Source organism: Leopardus geoffroyi, chromosome A1 (genome assembly GCF_018350155.1).
Source record: "Leopardus geoffroyi isolate Oge1 chromosome A1, O.geoffroyi_Oge1_pat1.0, whole genome shotgun sequence".
NCBI classification, from domain to species: domain Eukaryota; kingdom Metazoa; phylum Chordata; class Mammalia; order Carnivora; family Felidae; genus Leopardus; species Leopardus geoffroyi.
In genome coordinates this window covers 73,237,493-73,259,141 of record NC_059326.1, presented here as the reverse complement: position 1 = coordinate 73,259,141, position 21,649 = coordinate 73,237,493, and the positions used below count along the sequence as shown (strand labels likewise).

General features: G+C 40.4%; 1 protein-coding gene across 2 annotated transcripts in view; it reads left to right on the top strand.

The window, feature by feature from the left end:
- The window catches only part of FGF14 (fibroblast growth factor 14), a 621,907-nt gene that overhangs the window by 5,373 nt on the left and 594,885 nt on the right, over nt 1-21,649 (top strand). The window contains exons 1-2 of one of the 2 annotated variants that reach the window (XM_045481453.1): nt 2,868-3,026; nt 4,976-5,010. The exons of the other annotated variant lie outside the window; for it this stretch is intronic. The gene's annotated coding sequence lies outside the window, so the exon portion shown is untranslated. Of the gene's footprint in view, nt 1-2,867; nt 3,027-4,975; nt 5,011-21,649 lie in introns of those variants that run through there. 2 annotated transcript variants of the gene reach the window in all.

Sequence of the window (21,649 nt, the reverse complement as noted above, 5' to 3'; positions counted from 1 at the left end):
GGAGAGACAGGCGAAAAAAGAAAGTAAGCATTTTTTTACTCCTTCCCCTTCTCAGCCTGCCGACTCATCCTGGGTGCCTGTAGAGCTGGGTGAGCCACAAATTGGCCATAACCTCTGCATTTCTAAACACTGAGCATGTACCAAATGGAGACATCAAATTCAGACTGCATGGCTGCAACACCAAACAGGTGTGAGGCCCTTCTCTTTCTGACATGCTTGCCTTTAGAGTGGGATTCCGTGTAATCGGAGTTGGCCTTGGACTCCATCCAAGAAGCTTTAGTTACTGAAGTAGCAAAATGAGTTTGCAGAGCAGGGGCACTTCGGGAACCAAAGGACAGTATTTTAGACTGGCTTCCAAGTATTGACTTTCTGGGAGAGTGGATTTTTCTTTTTTGAAATGAAATCCAAGTTAACAAGTGTGAAATCCGATGCATGATAATCTAAACTCGGTTTTAACCACAAGGATGACGGGGTGTACTCCTATCCAGCCTAGTCTCATCTTCCACAGCATCTAAAACTGAGAATATTTTTTCAAACGATGCATTGCTTTCAGAAGGTGCCAAAGGTAATTCTAGACTGTATTTAACATTTCCCACATGAAACCATTTCTTTAACGTTCAAACCCAGTCTTCCATGTTTTAGCAACACAAACACTGGGGACTTCTCTGGTTTTTTAAAATACATATGGCAACAAGGACAACAATCAAAATTTTCGCTTCTTTGTACATTTTGGCATCATAACTCAGTCAATTGACTCATAATCTTCCTATAAATACCATGTAGATGTCTCAAAATGGAAGTATTTATTCAAAATAGTTTTTTATGCCTTAAGGCGAGACAGTTGGGATTTAACAGTATATTTGAAGCTCCTCTATTTTTTCCCCCTCTATTAAGTTTTAAACCAGACATTACATCGTGGTGTCTATATTTGTAATAAAACCTTTGAGTGTAGCCTTAGGATCATCTCCAGGAGGGACTGTGGGTCAGGGAAATACAACGGACACTTCTTCCTGCCCAGTGCCATAGTCTGTGTTGTTTAGGGTTTCATTTTGTGTACCACATTCCATATTTCCTTATAAGACTTGAACCTGAGCACTGAAGGGTAGAGAATTTTCTGAGGGAGACTTCTGAGTTCCTCCATATTCCTCTAGAGATGCACTAATGTTTTTGCTCTTCTGCTCTTTAAGGACCAAGTATTTCCTGATGTTTTCCCCTGTGTATTTCTCTAGGTGCTATAAACTGACTTTCTGCTTTGTTCAGAATGAAAAAGGCAGGGTGACAAAAGGAAGGGAGGTTCAGAGAAGGAATAAACATGAAGGCAAAGGGAGGCATGATGCAGACATGTTTTGCAGGGAAACTGAGGTTTTTGTTTATTTAACCTACTAACACCAGCTAAGAAAGTCACCCAACAATTGTTGGGCACTGTTGCCTTAATTATTGTTCCCTGACATTAACTCTACTTATGATACGGAGCAGGTTTTCAATGCATTTTTAGTCAATGAATTAATAGTGAAAACAGGATTCTCTGAGAAAGTTAACTGTGGGAATGTAACAGCGGGTATCATAAATTAGCTTGGTTAAGGTCACTTAATGCTTACTCCTTCCCAACAGTGCCAACCAAGAATTTGGTTTCTTAATGATAAAACAAAGAGAAGAAAAGTCCTTAGTGGACTTCTCAGCACTTCATCCCGCCATGATAAAGCATCCTGAAACACCACTTGCAAACATTCCCTAGGCCCACATTTTATAATACCCTCTTCCTAAATCTCAAAACTTGAGGCCTTACTCAAGGATACAAGCTCATGGAACCAATCACAGTCTCCCCATCTGGCACTCTCAGCCTTTAAATAGCGAATGGTAGGGTGCCATCAGGTGCCCTCTGCAAGAGCCCCGTTCATTTTCTTTTCTAATCTTAAATTTGCCTCTCTTTAAAAAGGAAGACGTTCCGCAAAAACAGCTCAATGAATTGTTCCTGTTTTCTTTATCGAACTTCTTTATCTGAAGGTGGTAACTGGGACCCTCCCTGGTGGCATATTTTTGCTCTTGAGGGGCAGCACCTAAACAGCCTCTAGTTCAGTTGCTTGGAAAGGAGGTGCCCCCCTCCCTTAATATTTTGTTCTTTCCAGTTTTAAAGCAGTCATCTTCAAACTCGCTAGCTCCCTGCACATCCCATAACCACGCTGATCCAGGTAGCTTCTCCTTTCTGGAGCTACTGTCAAGGCGGAGGGCGCTGGGCCACTGGCCGCGGGCTGGCAGGCGCTAAGTGTGTCAGGGACTAGGTCTGGCCGGCCGCACGGGCGGGGGCAGAGCCCCTGCTTTCCGGAGCGGCGTGTCACTGTTCCCTGCAAGCCGGGGCCGGCCACTCTGCGGCTCCGATCCGCTTCCAGGAGTCGGGCCCCTAGGTGACCTGGCCGAAGTCGGGTTGTGAGTCTGCCTAACTGAGTCCGAAGAGACGGGGCACGCGGGCCAGGCACGGTCCTCCTCCGGGTGTGATCCGCGGCCCGAGGCTCCGGGACCGGCCACCGCGCGCTCCCTTCCTAGGAGCGCCCGGCGCGCCGCAGCGCAATGCGGCGGAAGCGGCCCGCCCGAGCCGCCGTAGCGCGGGAAGCTTCCGTTGTCACAGAGATGACCTCTGACCCTGGGGGCGCCTCTGGGGAACTCCTGCATCTGTTGCTATGGAAACCAGGGCGGCCTGTGGCGGGTGCTCGCGCGACCCGGAATGGGGGCAGGGCCAGGCCCCTGAGGCGGCAGGTTTGCGGGCCAGTCTGCCGGCGTCCGCGCAGCGGCGCCTCGGAGCGCCGGCCCAAGGGCCGCGAAGGAGTGAGTTCTGCGCCCACAGGTGGCCGCCTGCACTCGCGGTCCACTCAACGCGCTGCCGGGCCCAGAGGCAAAGGGACTGGGCTCGCACCCTGGCTCAGGACGAGGAGCGGATGAGCGGAGCCGGCTCTCAGCTTCCGCACTAGCTACTGGAAGGACCCGGGCTGGCTCCTCAAATTCCCTCAGCTGCAATGTGAGAATGATCTCAGGTCAGCTCTCCGGTTCTAGGATTCCGTAATCCTCCACCCGACCCGGGCTCCAAGTGAACTCTCCCCTCTCCCCTGTGTCTCTCCGGGACTCTGTTGAGTATATTTAAATTGCATTTTAAAATCGGAGACTGTCAGAGAGGGAGGGGCCTTGTCTGGATCCTCAGTGACCCGCCCCTCTTAGAGGTGTGGTGACTCCTTCCCAGTGCAGGAAGAGACTGTGCCCAGAGCTGGGTTTGAATTGTCGAGGCACCGCCGCTCTGAGCCTTGGAAGGAGAAACACGTCGTATTTGACCGGTGACACCACCAAGAGCTCTTCATGCATTGCACAGAGTTGTGTGGTTGGTGCTGGAACAGATAGATGGCCTTCCATTATAACCATTATATTCTCCAGATGCCTTTCCTGCAGTCTCTAAATGTTTTGGGGGAGGGAGGAGGCTCTCTCTATTGGCTTCTATTATCTTTGGGCTATTGGGGGAGAATCACATTTTGAATTAAAAAAAAAAAAAAAAGAAAAAACTTCACTGGAAATTTAGAAATCGAAAAAGATGATTTCCAGGGTACAGTAATGCAAAACTTGCTAGGTTATAAAAGAACGGCTGGATCCAAATTGATGGAATAAGTTAAGTTTACTTGTTCAGACTGCTTGACACGTTTTAAAGATTTTTCATTGGCCTAGTTTCCAGATAGCCTCCCGTTCCTTTCTATCTTTTCTTCCTTCTTTCTGATAAGAATTACCTCCCTGAAGTTAGCTTTTCAAAGAGGTGGCCTTCAGGTCCCGGAGAAGAGTGGGTAGAACATTTACATTGCAAAGGCACAAGGAAAGAATGCCAGCTCCTCCAACAAGGGCATGTTTCCTAAATCCAAAAAAATTTTTTTAATGTTTATTTATTTTTGAGAGAGACAGAGACAGAGCGTGAGTGGGGGAGGGGAAGAGAGGGAGACACAGAATCTGAAACAGGGTCCAGGCTCCACGCTGTCAGCACAGAGCCTGACATGGGGCTCGAAATCACGGACTGTGAGATCATGACCTGAGCTGAAGTCGGTCACCCAACCGACTGAACCACCCAAGTGCCCCCTAAACCAAAATTTCACAATACCTACAAACTTTAATAGATTAGCCAGGGCAGGGGGGTGGGGGAGAGTTGGGGATTGATTAAAAATGATAGATGGGTCTTGAATTGCTTCTAGAGCTGCAATTCTGTTCTTGTAAAGACTGAATTTACAAGATAAGGACAGTTCTTTGTAATTCCTCAAACAATTGGTATTGCAACCTGTATGATCTCAAAGGGCTGACCACCCATCCAACTATATATCTTCTCTTTGCTTCTTCAGGTCAGGGAGAAGCTCTTCAACTAAGGTGGAAATCAAAAGATTCCTGTGTTCTAGATTTAGAGCTCTTTGTCTTTGGAATGTTTTTATTTCCTTTTGGGTACATAGTTTCATTTGACTTAGGACAGAAGGCCTAAAAAATTTCCTATGAGGTTCTGAATATCAGCCTCCAATATCGGCAAAGCTCTAACCATAGAACTAGTTAAAAAAAAAAAAAAATCATCCTTTTAAGTATCTTGTTAGGTTTAGGCCAGGACAAGCAGTAAATATTCCTGGCAGTATTGAACAATCTATTGAACGCAAGAGGCATTCCCAAAGAAGGTGCAAAAGATACCTCTCTCCCAAGATCCAGAGCCACTCCCAAAGATAGCTGAAACAAAGACCCACTTCCCTTGAAAGCTGGCAGTAATCTGTAGGGCACTAGCCACAAATGTAATGCAACTTCTATTTCTGTCTGGCTATTTTTGAGGGCCCCCAACCTGATGGTTGCCAAGCCCAGTTCTCAGAACACAAAATGAGATAAGAAGGCAATAGTTGTCCTTGGGAGAGAAAGGATCAATAACCAATGCATCTTGAAAAGGAAGAGATAACATGAAATTTTACCTTCCTCTCTTGACCAGGCACTACAGACAGAGATCCAGGAGAGCTGATTCTGGTAAGAATTTCCACCCTTTGCTGGCTTCTCTCAGGTTTCCCTGATCAGTTTTCTCCAAGTCTCCAGAGTGAGTGGGGTTTAAAGTAGAGAGTGAAGTTGGGCATCTACCAGAATTTGGCAAAGTTTTTTAAATTAATTTTATTTTAGTCTCCCCTTGGTTGTTTAAGGGAATACTGGTGGAGATTTACTGGAGAATCCCTTGGAGTCCCATCAGCCCCGAGAGGGGCCCATGTGGCGACCCTCCTTTGGGGGTAGATATAAGGGCCTCGGGACATAGGCCATTAATTTGGAAGGTTTTTGTTTACGGTCTTGCAGTGTGTTTAGAGTGGAAAGGCAGTGCAGACAGAGGATTAGTAGACTGAGTACTGAGGTAAAGGAGGGTAGAAGGGAGTAGTAGGAGGCATTTCTTTCTTCTTTTTTTAATGTTTATTTATTTTTGAGAGAAGAGAGACAGAGAGAATCCAAAGCAGGCTCCAGGCTCTGAGCTGTCAGCACAGAGCCTGCTGTGGGACTTGAACCCATGAACTGTGAGATCATGACCGGAGCTGAAGTTGGATGCTTAACCACTGAGCCACCCAGGCACCCCTAGATCTGTTATTTCTTTGTAGTGGTGGATAGTCTAATGGCTTTTAATGGTCCAACTTGTGCCTACTTAGATTTTGATGTGCCATTCATCAGAAAAGTCTGAATTTCTTGTGTTAATTTATTTCCCCAACCTTCCTAGCACTTTGTGCTGTGGACTTGCCTTGAGTTTTGTGAGTCCTGCACCCCCAATGGCTGCCAACTTGCTTTCCTTAGATTGAAGGGTAACCATTATTTTCCCTTGAAATAAGCCATCATAATTCAGCCAGACTTACTGTTTCTGACTGCCTGTGTGCACTGTTCCTGAGACTTGAAAGCCCTCCACCCCCCACAACGTGCTTAATCATAGATGAGTTTGGCTACAAACCTAAATATGTGGCCTATTAAGTCTCACCATGAAAATCTGGAGTCTCTCACGCCCCAGTTTTCCACCTTGTGAAGGAAAACCCCTGGAGTCTCACACCCCAGTTTTCCACCTGGAAGGATTAAGATGAACAAACTTGAGGAGTTCAGAATGCATAATAAGCAGAGCTTGATCAGAGAGAAGCTTACCAGAGCAGCTGGAGAGGCAGCAAATAAAATGGCTCTGTGGGTACAATCACCTGCTTCTAGAAGCCATCCCCAGAATCTTTAGCAGCTGTCTTCAGGGCCCATCTCATTGCCAAGCTGTCAATTTACAAAACTGAAACAATTTAGTAATCAGTTTGATGTCCTTTCTTCAAGGGAGAACAATCCTCGACTGGGGGAGTACAGTGCCTCACAAGTAGTTGGATCATTCTTCCCAAGGGATTTTGGGCAAGTGTGAGTTTTAAGAGGCGTTGGAAGAGGCAACAAGGAAACAAGCATGATTGACTGGGAGGCTAGGGATTCCCTTACAAGGCTAGGAGGTCCCATTTTCTAAGGTAAAGTAAGCTAGCTAAAGCCCAGCTGGAGGATTGTGATTAGTGAATGTTCGATTTCCTTGACAGGTGTTTCCCATTAAGTGCAGGATGCCTTAAGTTTTGGATTTGTGATGTGGACCAGGTGGCTGGGCCTGCCTCCGTTTTGTGGGTCCTGATATACAAATAAACTTTATCAGTAGTCAGGAACAGATCATGTGTTATGTGACATGGTCAGTTTTATTCTTTAGGCAATTGCTATGGTGACAGCGTGGAAAATAGCTTTGAGTGGGGCAAGACTGAAGGTAGAAAGGCCACAAAGGAAGCAACTGAAGTAGAAGTGGTAAGGTCCAAAATAACGCAGTGACAGGGGCTGGAGAGAAAGGGCAGTCTGTCAACTTCAGTGGCCGATGTGAACTGGGGAAGGCAGGAGAGGGAGGAGTCTAGAATGTTTTGACCACAGGTTTTTGATTTGGACAACGCCTGTGGATCCAGATCCACTGACCATTGGCCAAATAGAATGCTTCCATCTCCTTGAAACATGGAGTAAAAACTTGGCTGTCTCCAGACTGTCCACATTAGGAGGGCTGTGGTAGCGGTGATTAGCAGGTAGAAAACTGACAAGTTTCTCTTTTTAGATCAAAACGTAAATAGGCAGTTGTAGGAGGGTCACTCTATGATAAAAAGTTCATTTTCTACACTTCAAAGCTGGAAGTCCTCAGGGATGGAAAAAAGCTCTTTACAATGAAGAAAAGCCAAGAAGTTTTTTTTTTTTTTTATGATTATGTACAATTCTTTGTCGAGAGTAGATGTTTTTGTACACAATACTTTGTTCGGTTTGAGGAGTCAAGGAGTGCAATTAAATGCCACTTTTTCAGATGAACTCCTCAGGTCTGGCAAGAAAAGGAAGTGTGAACTTTATGGACTTTACATACGTTAAGTGTGTGCACCTGCTTTTTAGATAGAAATGAATGTAGTTATAATTAAAATGCCTTTCCCCCTGTAACATTTTGCTGTCTGCATGATCACAGTGGATCACTGAAGTATGTGGTAACCTCTTCTGTAATGCTGCCTCTTACATAAATCGTGGTTGGGGAGGGATTGTAATTTCTATTCTTTCCACTTCCTGGGTGAAGCTCATGGCACGCTACTGTTGTACTTTAAAAAAAGAAGAAACATGTAATAAGGCTTAAAGATGAAAATAATCGTAGGTTTTTATTTTTTTTTTAGTAGCTACTTATTTCAAAGTCTGAAACTCATCTTCAGTTGTGTTACTGCTGTACCCCAGGTATTGTAATTCTTAAGCAGAGAAATGATTCTGTTTGCCAGGAGGCCTGAGTCAGTTCCATAATTACTCAGTAATCACCATTCTGCCTCAACATTTTCCTGGCGGGGCAGATTGAAAACACTAACCCAATATGCTCGTTCCTCCTTTATTATCCAAAGATTTGACTTGTTTCCTAGGAATTTGCATTTTTCATTAACTTCATTATATTTTCTTTTACACTGAAATTTTCTACTCATATGCCAATTCAGTGACATAAAATTCCTCACATGTCATACATATAATAATGGATATGAAATAGTGGAAAGACTTTTAATGGAGTAGATACTAAATGTTAGAACTATTTTAATGATGCAGTAACAAACAATTTAAAAAATGAATTTTAAAAGGATAGAAATTTTACATCATTATTGCTTATTGTTTACTTTCTCTTTTCTAATTATACGTCCTTTTAAAAGCTTGGGAATAGTCTTAAAGAGCACAAGTGCTGAGGTGATTCTGTGGCACACGTGTCTTTTGATGGGGACATTAACCAGTGGCATATATACTAAAGATAGAGTGTGGCCTGATCTGCAGAGCCATGAAGTTTGATCCCTATTTGCTTTGTCCTTTACCAAAGTGCTTTCCCATCGCTGCGAATTCACCCCTTTGTCCCACTCTCCCTGTCTTTGTACGATGATACCCAGGATTTGATCCTTTCATATATTTCCTTTAGGCCTGTTTTTCACAAGTTTTGTCCTCAATTTACTCTTTAGGCAAGGTTTGGATTAGGATTCAACTGGATCTTCTACTTTCACATGTATTGCGTTAGGGGAAAAAAGGCTAACAATACAGCTGTCAGAAAGCAAATGAGACACCTCTATCTGGACTTGAGATATTTGCTAGAAGTGAAACCTATTTGGCTTAATTTCTTCTTTCTGTGCTTTCAGTAGCATGTAAAAAAATGATTTGGATCTATTGCTTTATTAGATTATATAATAAAAATGACTTTTGGGTGGTGTTATTAGTAAATATTCTACCTCATACTCCCACCAGTGAATGTACATTAAACTTACCAGATTTTTAAAAGCATATTGCTCCTCTGCTTTAACATAAATATCCTGAATTCCTTTTCTGAATTACTTTGAATCTTGTGTTATCATGATCTTTAAATAAATAATAATTACAACCAATTTTTTAGTAAATGCTTTCTACATACAAGGCAATTTATCTATATTACCTAATTAGTTCTCATAACCACAGGTAGGAACTTTTTTTTTATACAGCTGACCCTTGAACAACATGGGCTTGAACTGTGTGGGTCTACTCTTATGTGGACTTTTTTCAATAAATCTATTGGAAATTTTTTTGAGGTTTGTGACAATTGGAAAAAAAAAACCGGCAAACTGTATAGCTTAGAAAGACTGAAAAATTTTAAGAAAAAGTTAGGTATTATTATAAGAATACAGTATAACATACTAAATATGTGTTAATCAACTGTTTACCTTCTTGGTAAGGCTTCCAGTCAACCGCAGGCTATTGGTAGGTATGTTTGGGGGGGGTCGAAAGTTGAACGTGGAGTTCTGGCTGTGCAGGGGGTCTGTGCCTGCAAGCCAGGTGTTGTGCCAAGGTCAAACTGTATTTAACAGGAGAGAACTCAGGCATGAAGAGGCTAAGGAAGATGCCTGACAGTACTTGGCTAACAAAAAACCTGAGCAGTATTACTCCAGAGTGCAGACTGTTAAATCCCTGTGTTGTAACTGCCTCTCTAAAGACAATGTTCAAAGAATGTGACCAGTATTGTCTTAGTGGGTCTGTGAATCATTATATCCTGAAACTAAAACAGACTTCAATGTATTCAGTGTTTGGATCTTTAGAACTTGTAATGCTTTTTTATTGAGCATGATTTCCATGCATTAAAGCACACAGTTCTTAACTGTAGTGTTTGATGTCTTTTGACTATTGTATCCTTGTAACCACCACCCCAGTCAAAACATAGAACATTCCCATCACCCTAGAAAACTCCTTCCCTGTTCTATCCACAAGTGACTCCCCTAAGAAGCAACCACATTCTGATGTCTCCCACTTTACGTTAGCCTGCTGTAGACCCTCATATCATTACATCATGGTGTCTTCACACTTTTGAGTTTGCTTCTTTCACTCAGCATGTTGTTTTGGAGATTCACCCATGTCATTGTGTGCTAGATGTGTAGACTGATGTGGTAGCTTCTGTTTTCTTTTGTAAACTAGAAACTCCTAATTGAACAGACTTGCTTTTGGCTAACAGCCAGAAGTTGTCAAAAACTACAAAGGGTTTGAGAGTTGACCCAGTTTGCAGGCTACCAAGTTAGTCTGCCCCAGTTATATAGATGCTGGCTGAAGACAGGAGACTCCAGGGTCAGAGATAAAGGACTTTATTACTTAGGGCACAGCAGGCAGCATGAGCTTCATGTTCTAATCGATTCCCCTTGGCCCCAAATTCTCCAGGGGCAATGCTGAGTGACCCAGGTGGATGCTTGCACACAGGGTTTGTGTCACAGCTTAGGAACTGCAAGGTTAGGCAATCCCCTGTCTTTTAAGAAGTGCTTTGCAAAGCTGCCCAACCTTTGCCCTGTGGGGAGGCATTATCTTCATTTTCCTGGTCAGGAAATAAATCTGTCTTGTAACCTGGAAGGAGGCGCTATCCCTGGATTCCAAGGCTGTAACATCCTTGCAAAGAGTCTGAGACAAAAGCTGTTATGAGATGTGCAGAAATCTCATGGATAAGTTGTCATTTAAATCTGTGTCTGAAAAGCAACACTCTTTCCCTCTCTTTCTCTCAGGACTGCTATTTTTTTTGTTCCAAAGATGCAGTTAGTCTGTAGAAGGATATCTGTTATTTGGAAATTCAAAAGTGATCCTGAGGTTTTGAGAAGATAGACAATGTATCATCCTATACAATGAACTTACCCGTATTTACTAAATAGTGTGTGGTAAGTTCTATGTTAGTTACTGGGAGAGATTTAAAGCATCCTGTAAGGATTTGGTCTTTGGCCGATGAGTACTTAAGCTAAATGTAGGGAGAATACTAGAAATGAGAGAGTCCTAAACAACCGAAGGCTAACTGGGGTGCTATAGGAGACCCATATGGGACGTAAGGCGAGGAAAGGGAAATCTTTTAGAGAAGTGTGACCTGAGCTGACTCTTGAATGCACGTTTCAGTTGGCAGGAGAGAGAAAGAAGTGTATTCCTGGCAGGGGGAGTAATGTGAGTGAAAGTCAAAGGCTGGGGGAAAGGTACATGTCTGGGAATTTATGGGAATGTTAATAAAACCATATTTTCAAGGATTAGAGGATTCATAGTTTGGAGTCCAAAAGCCTGGCAGAGGAGTTTAGATTGGATGTGGTAAAAATGCGTGAACTAGAGAATGTCTCTGCAGGGGGAGTGACGTGCTTGAGAATTGTTCCAGTACAGCTGGAAAGTGTGACTGGTGGAGCTGGCTGTGGGAGGGTAGCACTAGGAAGAGGGAGGCCTTTCATAGTAAAAAGCAGTCGAGTGAAATGTCCTTTCTTTTTAAAAAAATTTTTTTTTCAACGTTTATTTATTTTTGGGACAGAGAGAGACAGAGCACGAACGGGGGAGGGGCAGAGAGAGAGGGAGACACAGAATCAGAAACAGGCTCCAGGCTCTGAGCCATCAGCCCAGAGCCCGACGCGGGGCTCGAACTCACGGACCGCGAGATCGTGACCTGGCTGAAGTCGGACGCTTAACCGACTGCGCCACCCAGGCGCCCCTGAAAGGTCCTTTCTTACTTGGATATGGGAAACAAAGCTCGGATTAAGGTGTGGTTCTGAGTATGACTGAATGTGGGCTGCTGAAATAGGCCTCTGCTTGTATATGTGCTGCCGCAGCGAGCACTAGGTCTCAGTGCTTGGGAAGGGATAAACCAAAGGCACATCTAGACACTCTGGAACAGGAAGGCCACCGCGTCCTCTGAGCTTGAAGCATGGCTGAAAGGGGCACCTGGGCAGCTCAGTCGGTTAAGTGCCCGATTCTCAATTTTGGCTCAAGTCACGATCTCACAGTTTGTGGGATCGAGCCCCATGTTGGGCTCTGTGATGACAGCAAGCACAGCGCCTGCTTGGGATTCTCTCTCTGTCCCTCTTGCTCCACCCCAACCCTCTTTCTCTCTCTTTCTCTCCAAGTAAATAAACAAAACAAATTAAAAAAAAAATGAGGGATGGCTGAAATAAAAGGCGTAAATGGGACAAAGAGATGTCATTGGGGAGGCTCTAGGTGGCTTCAATGTACTCCCTGAAGTCGATGATTTGCTGAGAATGTGAGACAGGAAACGTAGCTAATATACCTTTGAAGGTTGCAGGTTGCTGATACATAGACAAACACATGTCTTACGTAATTTAAGGCCAACTCCCAGTTTAAATTCTCTGGCTCTGGTAGCTTTATTGCCTTTCCAAATAAGGTGAGAATGAATGACCTTCAGTTCTTTCAAGGTGAGTGCCGAACAACTTTGTAGTACTTAAGTATTCATCACAGCAGTTTATTTCTCTGCATGATGATGTTTTCCAGTGAAACACCATGCTGGGAAGGACTACAAATGTCATGGGCTATTTGGATATAAGGCTATTTGGATGTTTCAACAACTAGGACCACATTTTTTTCTGTAAGAGTCCTGATACAGTGTGCTGTTCAAGCTCTGGTAGTGGACATGTGTCTTGGCAATCCTTAGTGACCATTAGTGGATCAAGGGTTATTGGGGATGTGCATTAAGGAATAGTTTTTAAAAGCACAACTGCTAGAAATAAATTTTATTTTTCCACTTTATGTTGTGAAATTTGAATTGTGTTTTCGGGGTCAGTATCTCTTTCTTGCATGTCTTTATAAACTGATGTTTTAAGGAAGGTAACTTTTGTTAAAATAAGAGTATTAATTAAATTATTAATGGCTATTCAAACTTTATAAAAACATACCTAATAATGCCTTAAAAGCAGCAGGTTCAGCTTCTTTGATTTGGAGCTGGGATCCTTATTAAAGGTCACAGTTTGTAAGCGTGGTGCTTACAGGATCACAAGCATAATTCATACAAGAAGGGGAATGGGTTCATTTTAGGTGGTGATAGTAGTAGTAAATGCCCTGCACTGGGAACAAATTGGAAGCATAAACCTGAATTCTGTCATTTCTCTGGATTCGCACATAATTGAATTAATCAAACCTTTAGCAAATTAGGGTAAACGTAATGGTTGTACCACGCGAACGGTCAGAATACTGCAGAGTTAAGTAAAGGGCCTGAATGTTGTATTAGCATAGCTCTGAATAAAAAGTTAAAATGTACACCCTTTGCATATAAAGATGCTACTCCAGAATCCACACTGCGTCCTATGGATTAGCACAGATATGTGCACACTTTCTTATCCAGTCTTTCTGGTGCTCAATAACATGTGTTTGTGAGAGCCTCGAGAAAGGTCATTAGAGCCACTGAACGCACTCTGTGAATCATAACCTTCCTCTCTTATTTGTATTATCCCAAACAGAAGGAGGTGTTATCTCTGTGACTGTTGGTAATGGTTTTTGCCTGTCCATGCTTTTCCTTTTGCAGTAACAGTTTAAATGTAAGGCAGATCCTTGACCCTTTCTTTCTTGTATTCTTTTAAATTTATAATTGGTAGAAATACTTTTTAATATCATATATTTCATTATGAGCTATTCTTTTTTTTTATGAGAGAGACAGAGTAAGCAAGGGAGAGGGGCGGGGGGGTGAGAGTGAGAGAGTGAGAGAGAGAGAGAGAGAGAGAGAGAGAGAGAGAGAGAATCTTAAGCAGGCTCCACACTCAGTATGGAGCCTGATGTGGGGCTCGATTCCACAACCCTGGGATCACGATCTGAGCCAAAACCAAGAGTCGGATGCTCAACTGACTGAGCCACCTAGGTGGCCCTCGTTAGGAGTTCTTATCTACACTTCAGAATTATAAGAAAATTAAGGAAAATGATAGAAGTTGGTACTGCTAATAAATATGGCAATACTGGTACAAGGAATTTCAAAAAATTGCATGAAAGTAATTTTAGGGTAATACACATTATATTTATTTCCTAATTGCTATCTTACATTATGGCAAAATATCCATATTTTGAGCTGCTAAATAGTGATACACTATTTTAACTAAATTGTGGTTTGAATTTTTTAAGTTTGAAGGGTAAACACTAAGTGTGTTGAATGTATTTATGGAAGGTACGCTAGGTATTTTAGTTTATCACTAAATCCTGGGTGTTTTTACACTTACCCAATCTGTAGGCTGATACAATCTTTCACCCAAGAGAGCCATTAGAGAAGGGTTCATTTTAAAAGCAATTTGAAAGCAGAAAAAAAATAGCTAGGAGGTAGGATACAAAATACGAATACGAAACACAAATATAAAAATAATAGATTATATATTTTGTGTTTTTAAACTTGTGATTTTGAAATTAAAAAACAAAATGTTTCATATTTTCACCAGTTCATTTCATGGCTTTCGAGTAGCTGTTGTTGAGATGATTTGCAATTAAAATTAGATACCAAGATCTGCAGCATAGGATGTAATGATTGAACAAGACATTTTAAAGCATATCTGCTTCCTAAATCTGGCTGGCTAGTCAGTCATCTTGGTATTGGGTAGTTAAGGATTGATACACTTTAAACTGCTTTCCAATAAGTAGACCATGTAGGTAGAGTTGCTACCTCCAAATATATGGTATATTAAATTACCACTATAGGTTTTTTTTTTATAGGTTTCAGTGTTGTTTTCTATCATGATTTCCCTGTGTATGGACAGGTATTAGATGAAAAGCAGAAAATAAGACACGAAAGAAAAAAATATATATAGTGAATAGGACTTTAGGCTATTTAAAAACTTACTAATAGGAAATGAAAAACACTCTGACTTCTGTGGCTGTTGTCTTCATATGGCTAATGCAGGAGTTTTAAGATATCTATCATCGCTGATTCCCGTTGTCCATGGTGAGCCGGTCAGTAGTCCCTGAGTATCCCTGGTTTTACTTCCCAAGGTTTCAGCTGTGGACCGGAAGCAGATGATCCTCCTTCTGACCAATTGTAAGAAGGTTCGTAGTAGCCTAACACTGTGTTACAGCACCTGTGTTGTTCACCTCACTTAATCTCCTCACGTAGGCATTTTTTCATCTCACATCATCACAAGAAAGGTGAGTACAGTACAGGTAGATACTTTGAGAGAGAGAGAGACCACATTTCTACAACTTTGATTACAGTACATTATTATAATTGCTCTATTTTATTATTGTTGTTAATTTCTCACTGTACCTAGTTTATAATTACGTCTGTGTGTATAAGAAGAATCACCTGTAGAGGGTTTGGTAGGGTCCAGGCTGTCAGGCACCCACTGGACGTGTTGCAACAACTTATACCCTACATGTAAGGTGGAGGGGGGGCTACTGTATTTGCCAGTAGTTGCCAATACTTTTTTACTTTATGATCTCCTAAAGGCTGCTATGACTCTTCCATATCACCTTATTAAACATCCATCTAAAGAAATAAAATGGGGAAACTCTGGTTATTTTAGATGCTCTCACACATTATTTTTTTGTTTATTGTGTTTGTTTGTTGTTTTGTTTTCCTTTGACTACTTCATTTGATAAGGAAGGAGGAGATAATAACCCTGATTCTAAGACTTCCTTTAAATTAATTACCTGTGTTCACTTTGGGACTGACCCCCATTTGGATTCAAAGTTATAGTTTAATAAAACAAGTAAAATATGTAGGCTTCTAGTATGTATCTATAGGGTATAACATCTAAGTAATTTATTTTGATTAATATTGTAGGGTGTAGTCATATGACAGTGTGATCTTTCATTTCCCTGGCTCTGATGCTATGGGGCTAACAAGAGGGCACGGAGGGCTTTCTGGAAAGAATCAAACTCTGTCTGAGTCACCATAGATAATATCCTCATGTCTAATACACTTCTCTGAATAATTGTCTCTGCCCACTAGTGTCATTTACTCCTTTCTCATTTAAGAAATGATATTAGAAGTAATATAACAGGGACATTATTAGAACAATAACTTTGAATATATTTTAATTATATAAAAATGTCAGGGCACCTGGCTGGCTCAGTCAGAGGAGCCTGTGACACAATCTGGGGGTCGTGAGTTTGACCCCCGCGTAGGGTGTAAAGATTACTTAATAAAACATAAAAAAAGTCAATCATTGACAAATATTGTTACTTTATTGTTAGTAACAAATTACTTGAGCAACACTGTACAGCTGATCATAGTATATGAGTGATTCAGACACCATGATTGAGAACTGATATTTTAGATTTTAATGTCTGAGGATTGGTTTCCTTTTTCAAAAGAAGCTATCGCAATTTTTGGTAACATTTTCAAAGCATGAAGTCCCATTTCAGGCAGCCAATTCAACACCTAAGACGTACTGAATTCCTTCTATATGAAGAATGGTGTGCTTGGCCCAGAGGATGATTCATGAAGACGGGGTCTTAGTGTTTCTAGGGGGATAGAGGGGATTGAAAGGTTGGGTAAAGAGAAAGGATGCTGGGTATGGTCAGTCCTGGAGCTAAAGGAGCAATATTGCTAGAGGTGGAGGAATTAACTGATTATCCTCCTTCCCCTCTTCTCCTGTTTCCTTTACCCTTTGCCACTGCCAGTTGTGTCATGAGATTCTGTATGTTGGACCAAATGAGGGATAGATTTGGGCTACAGTATTCCAGACAGAATGCAGAGTCCATGGCTGTTCTTACATAGCATTTCGTGTTAGGCAGGGTACATTTTTAAGTTGAAAAATACAATGAAAAATTGTAACAGCTGTAAAATATGTTATGACTGGAAATTGTTTTCTGCCCACAAGGCCCACCAGAAATGCCGTTGGGGGTCTTTGTGCATTTTTTCTTCTTCTTAATATGTTTACTTGGCTATCAGTAGGTATACTTGTCTAATGACTAATAAGAAAACTGAAGAACATTTTCTGTAGTAGAAGAAATCTAAAATAATTTGTGATACAACTATAATATAGTTGTGAATGTATTTCTCCTATCTCATTTTTATGAGAGCTTTATTGAGATATAGTTCATACACTTTAAAATTTACTCTTTTAAAGTATACATTTCAATAACTGTTAGGTATATTCAGGTATCGTGCAACTGCAACCATTGCTACTATCTAACTTAAGAACATTTTCATTGACTTACGGAGAAGCTCCATACAGCAGTCACTCCCTGTTTCTGCCTCCCCTCATATGCTGTTTCTGTGGGGTTTGCTCATTCTGGATATTTCATATGAACATAATCATACAATATATGAGTTCATTTGATTAACATAATGTTTTCAAGGTTCATCTATGTTGTGGAACATATCAGTTCTTCATTCTGTTTTATTATCCAGTAGCGTTCCATTGTGTAGTAGATATGCCACATTTTGTTTATTCATTCTTCACATGCTGCACATTTGGGTTGTTTCCATTTTTTTTTTTTTTTTTTTGTTACTAGATACAGTGTTGCTATGAGCATTTGTGTATAAGTTTTACCCAAAAATTTCAGTTCTCTTGGGTATATACCAAGCAGAATTGCTGGTCAGATGATAATTGTATGTTAATACTTTTAGAGGCCACCAAATTGTTTCTTAAAGCAGCTGCACAATTTTACATTTCCTCCTGCAACAGCTGAGGGTTTCAGCTTCTCCACATTTTTGCCAACTTTTGTTATTGTCAGTTGTTTTGATTACAGTCATCCCAGTGAGTGTGAAGTAGTATGTCATTGTGGTTTTGGTTTGCATTTCTCTAATGACTAATGACATTGAACTTCTTTTCATGTGCTTATTGGCTATTTGTATATCTTCCTTGGAGAAATGTGTTTTCAAGCTTTTTTCCCCATTTTTAACTGGATTATTCATTTTTTAATTTTTGATTTGTAAGAGTTCTTTATGTATTCTGGATGTAAGTTTCTTATTAAGTATATGATTTACAAATTACAAATGATTTTCTTTTACAAACTGTTTCTTCACTTTCTTGATGGTGTCCTCTGATGTACAAAATTTTAAATTTTGATGAAGTTCAATTTATCTATTTTTTTTTGTCATTTGTGTATTTGGTGTCGTCTCTAAGAAACCATTTCCTAACTAAATATTTAGTCCTAAGTTTTCTTCTGAGAGTTTTAACCCTTTTACATTTGAGTCTTTGGTCCATTTTGAGTTAATTTTCATATTTTGTGTAAGGTAGGGGCCCAGCTTCATTCCTTTGCTTGTGGACATTCAACTGTCCAAGTAGTATTTGTTGAAAATCTCATGAGACTTATAAATCTTATTTTAAATTAATATATAACCAAAAGAACTTTTTATTCTGCTTAATTTGTTTTACTAAAAAACAAACTAAAATGTCTTGATATTTCAAAGAATTGAATTTTGTTGTATATTACATGAAACTATAATAGGGGTACTGTGAAAATTTTTAGCAGCAATACATGCCTACTTTTACTGTAGTTTAGCTTATAAACACTTAAAAATTAATATCCTGTGAAACATAAACTTTTTTTAATGTTTATTATTTGAGAGAGAGAGAGAGAGGGAGAGAGACAGACAGAGTACGTGACAGGGAGGGGCAGAGAGAGAGGGAGACACAGAACTCTAAGCAGGCTTCAGGCTCTGAGCTGTCAGCACAGAGCCCAACGTGGGACTTGAACTCACGAACTGCGAGATCATGTCCTGAGCTGAAGTTGGATGCTTAACTGACAGCCACCCAGGCGTCCCTATAAACACTTTTAAGATATTCATGTCCTTGTGAAAATAGAACACAGACTAGCTATAGATATATAGAGTGAACAACTTTTATATATTTATCTTTGATTGAAATATTGCTCTGACTATTCTCATCTGTTTATTTTCAAAGCATGGGCATTTCATTAATATATTGACAATATGATACTATATTTACATTTAATTTGTCTATTTAGCTTACTTAATGCAATGAAGGTGAGAAGTCACTGTGAGATATAAATTATACTTCTTTTATTTAAACATATTCTGGTTCACTTCTTAAATATCTCATGCAAAACCTAAACATTCCTTGATATGAATGTCATCTAGAGTTGTGACAGAACAATCCTGCTCCTACAGCTTACTGTGGCTTTGCATTAAAAAAATCACCCTATTTTCTAGTAAAGTAAAGCAAAGCCCTGTCATCATGTGTGAGTAGAGCCTCTCCCATAGCAGGTGGATGTTCTCAGGTCCAATGATCTGAGGAAAGGTTCTGGCATGAACCTGAGCCTTGAGAGTGGGAGTAAACTACATAGGAAAAGAAACTTCATAGTCTCCCTAATGCTTCTCTTGGGTTTGGTTATTAGGTTACTAGTAATTAGGCATTTGGGGCAGGTTGGAAGCTTAGTAGGGAGGTGTTCGTGTATTGAACTCTAAACTGAAAACAGGTAAACTATATGCTAGATTATCTGATTCCATGACATTCTAGGTTGATTCTCTTTGTGTTATGTCCAAGTATTTAATAAACTTATATTTAAGTATTATGGCCTTGCCTTGACTGTGTGCTGGGAAATTAGGAGAAGGGCCGTTTACTTTTGCTTCAACCAGAGTATGAAACTCAGAGAAATGTCAGTATTCTCTCCCTTGAGGCCATCATTAGTGAGGTACCCAAAGGGGAGATGAATCTCAGGAGGCACGACTGAGGCTATAAAAGGCCTGGCTGGCTTTCCAGTGAAAGCTTTGGAAGTTCCTTGTGTTATTTTCTAAGGAACATAATAGTTTTTCTCTCCAAAGCTAATTTTTTTGTTTGATGATATCAAAAAAATATTTTATTTTCAAGTGCATTGCCAGAGAAGAGTGCAGTTATGTGAGATGATTTTGTTTCACCTTTCTAGCTAGAGTACGGTCCCCAGACTTGAGAACAGGGTAGGATTGTTAACGTCAGTAAATGAGCATGCTGATGTTCTTTTGCCTAATCTATATGCATATTTAACATCTAGAAACATATAATAAATGGTGTGTGTGTGTGTGTGTGTGTGTGTGTGTGTGTGTGTGTGTATGTATGTATGTGTGTGTGTGTGTGTGTGTATGCACATTACCTATGTGTACGGGTGATATACAAATGAATACCACAGTGATATTGCTGCTATTTCTTCATCTCCGGTGTCAGACATACTGCTTCACCTAGTAGGTTTGCTGTATGGATGCAGGTTAGAACAAGTTTGATTTCCTTGAAAGTAATGGTGATATTTTTCTTAAGGTTCTTAATTAAGATATCTCTAACCTAAATTTGGGAGTGAAGCTCTAGGTACAAATAACCGCTTTAGTAGTGGTTTTTGATGGTGTTATTATAATATTTAAAAAAGGAAATACTTGGGGCGCCTGGGTGGCTCAGTTGGTTAAACATCTGACTTTGCTCAGGTCATGATCTTATGGTTCCTGAGTTTGAGCCCTGCGTGGGGCTCAGTGCTGACAGTTCAGAGCCTGGAGCCTGCTTTGGATTCTGTGACTCCTTCTCTCTCTGCCCCTCCCTGGCTCATGCTCCGTCACTCTCTGTCTCTCAAAAATTAAAGTAAATGTTAAAAAAATTTAAAGAAAATAAAAATAAAAAAGGAAATACTTAAAAATCTGGATTTTTATTTGCCTGGGCATTTTCATTAAAGGAAGCATAGAAAACTTCAGTTCTTTATGCCTTCCTCCATGTTAGAGAAGGATCTTCTGATACAAGCAAGTCCAAACCAGCTGATTTTCTCTTCTGGCTCGTGCTAGCCAGGATGTCCCCAGTCCTATCAGTCTTGTGGGCTGGTTTTGGGTTACTCTGTCTAAAGGCCACTCAGTTCTTCTGTGTGGTTATTGTTTTCCTTTGACAATGACCGCTAGATAGTTGTATATTCAAAAAAAATTTTTTGTTGCCTTTTTTTTTTTCCTGATAAAGACCGCAGTAAAAGTGTGTGAACTTTGGATTTAGATAAAGATTGATATCCTAGCTGTGATTTCTCTGGACCTCAGAGCTGTTTTTATTTGTTAGGTTTGTTTTGTGTTTGGTCGTGGAGGGAGAATATCTCCTTTACATATTGGTGCTGACTACAAGAGAATTAATAAGTAAAGTACCTGACCCAATACCCAGCACACACACACTTACCTATTTGTTCCTTGCCCCTCACGTCTTAGTCAGAAAGTTTCTTTCCTAGATTTTCCAGTGGGTGACCTATGCTAAAATAACTATTATTTTTTAATTAATATAATGTTATCAAGCTTTTACCCATAGCTAATGCTATAGGGTTCATAAATAAATTTTTTATAAGTGTCCAAGTAAAGGTTGAAGGAAGACAGACTTAGAGGCTCTAGTAGAAGGCGTTTACTCACTAAGCCTCCTTTGTACAAAGGGCCCAACCAGATCTTTGCTCCTAAGCCTCCAGGGCCTAAAGGAGCCTAGAACATTTTGTATTTTGCCCAGAGTGGGACTGACTGCAAACACTTCTGAATGAAGTCCTTATGTTGTTCTTGAGCTAAAGAATGTTGTCCAATATCTGTGCTAGAATTTTACAGTACCTGCTTTTTCCTGTCTGTATTGTAGAGATGAGCCTTCATGATCTCTATAGAGTGAAATGAATATTTAAAAATATTTTTAAACTTCTGTATATTTTACTTCATTCTTCTTATTATCTTCCTTAACTGCTTATATCTAACAATAATTAGCTCAAAAACTTTGAAGTGAATTTTATGGTTGTTCTCATTCTCTAATGCTTTTTACCCTGGTTCTGAATGAATAAAGCACATTTTAAAGTGAACTTTGTGTGCCTTTGTTTTGCATTCTAAGAGATTTGCCTCCAGACTATTCTTTACTTTTACTTCTTTGGTTGTAAAAGTCTCATTTGTAGCTTTGAACTTCTCATTTTTGCTATTGGGCTTTTATTATTATTTTTTTCA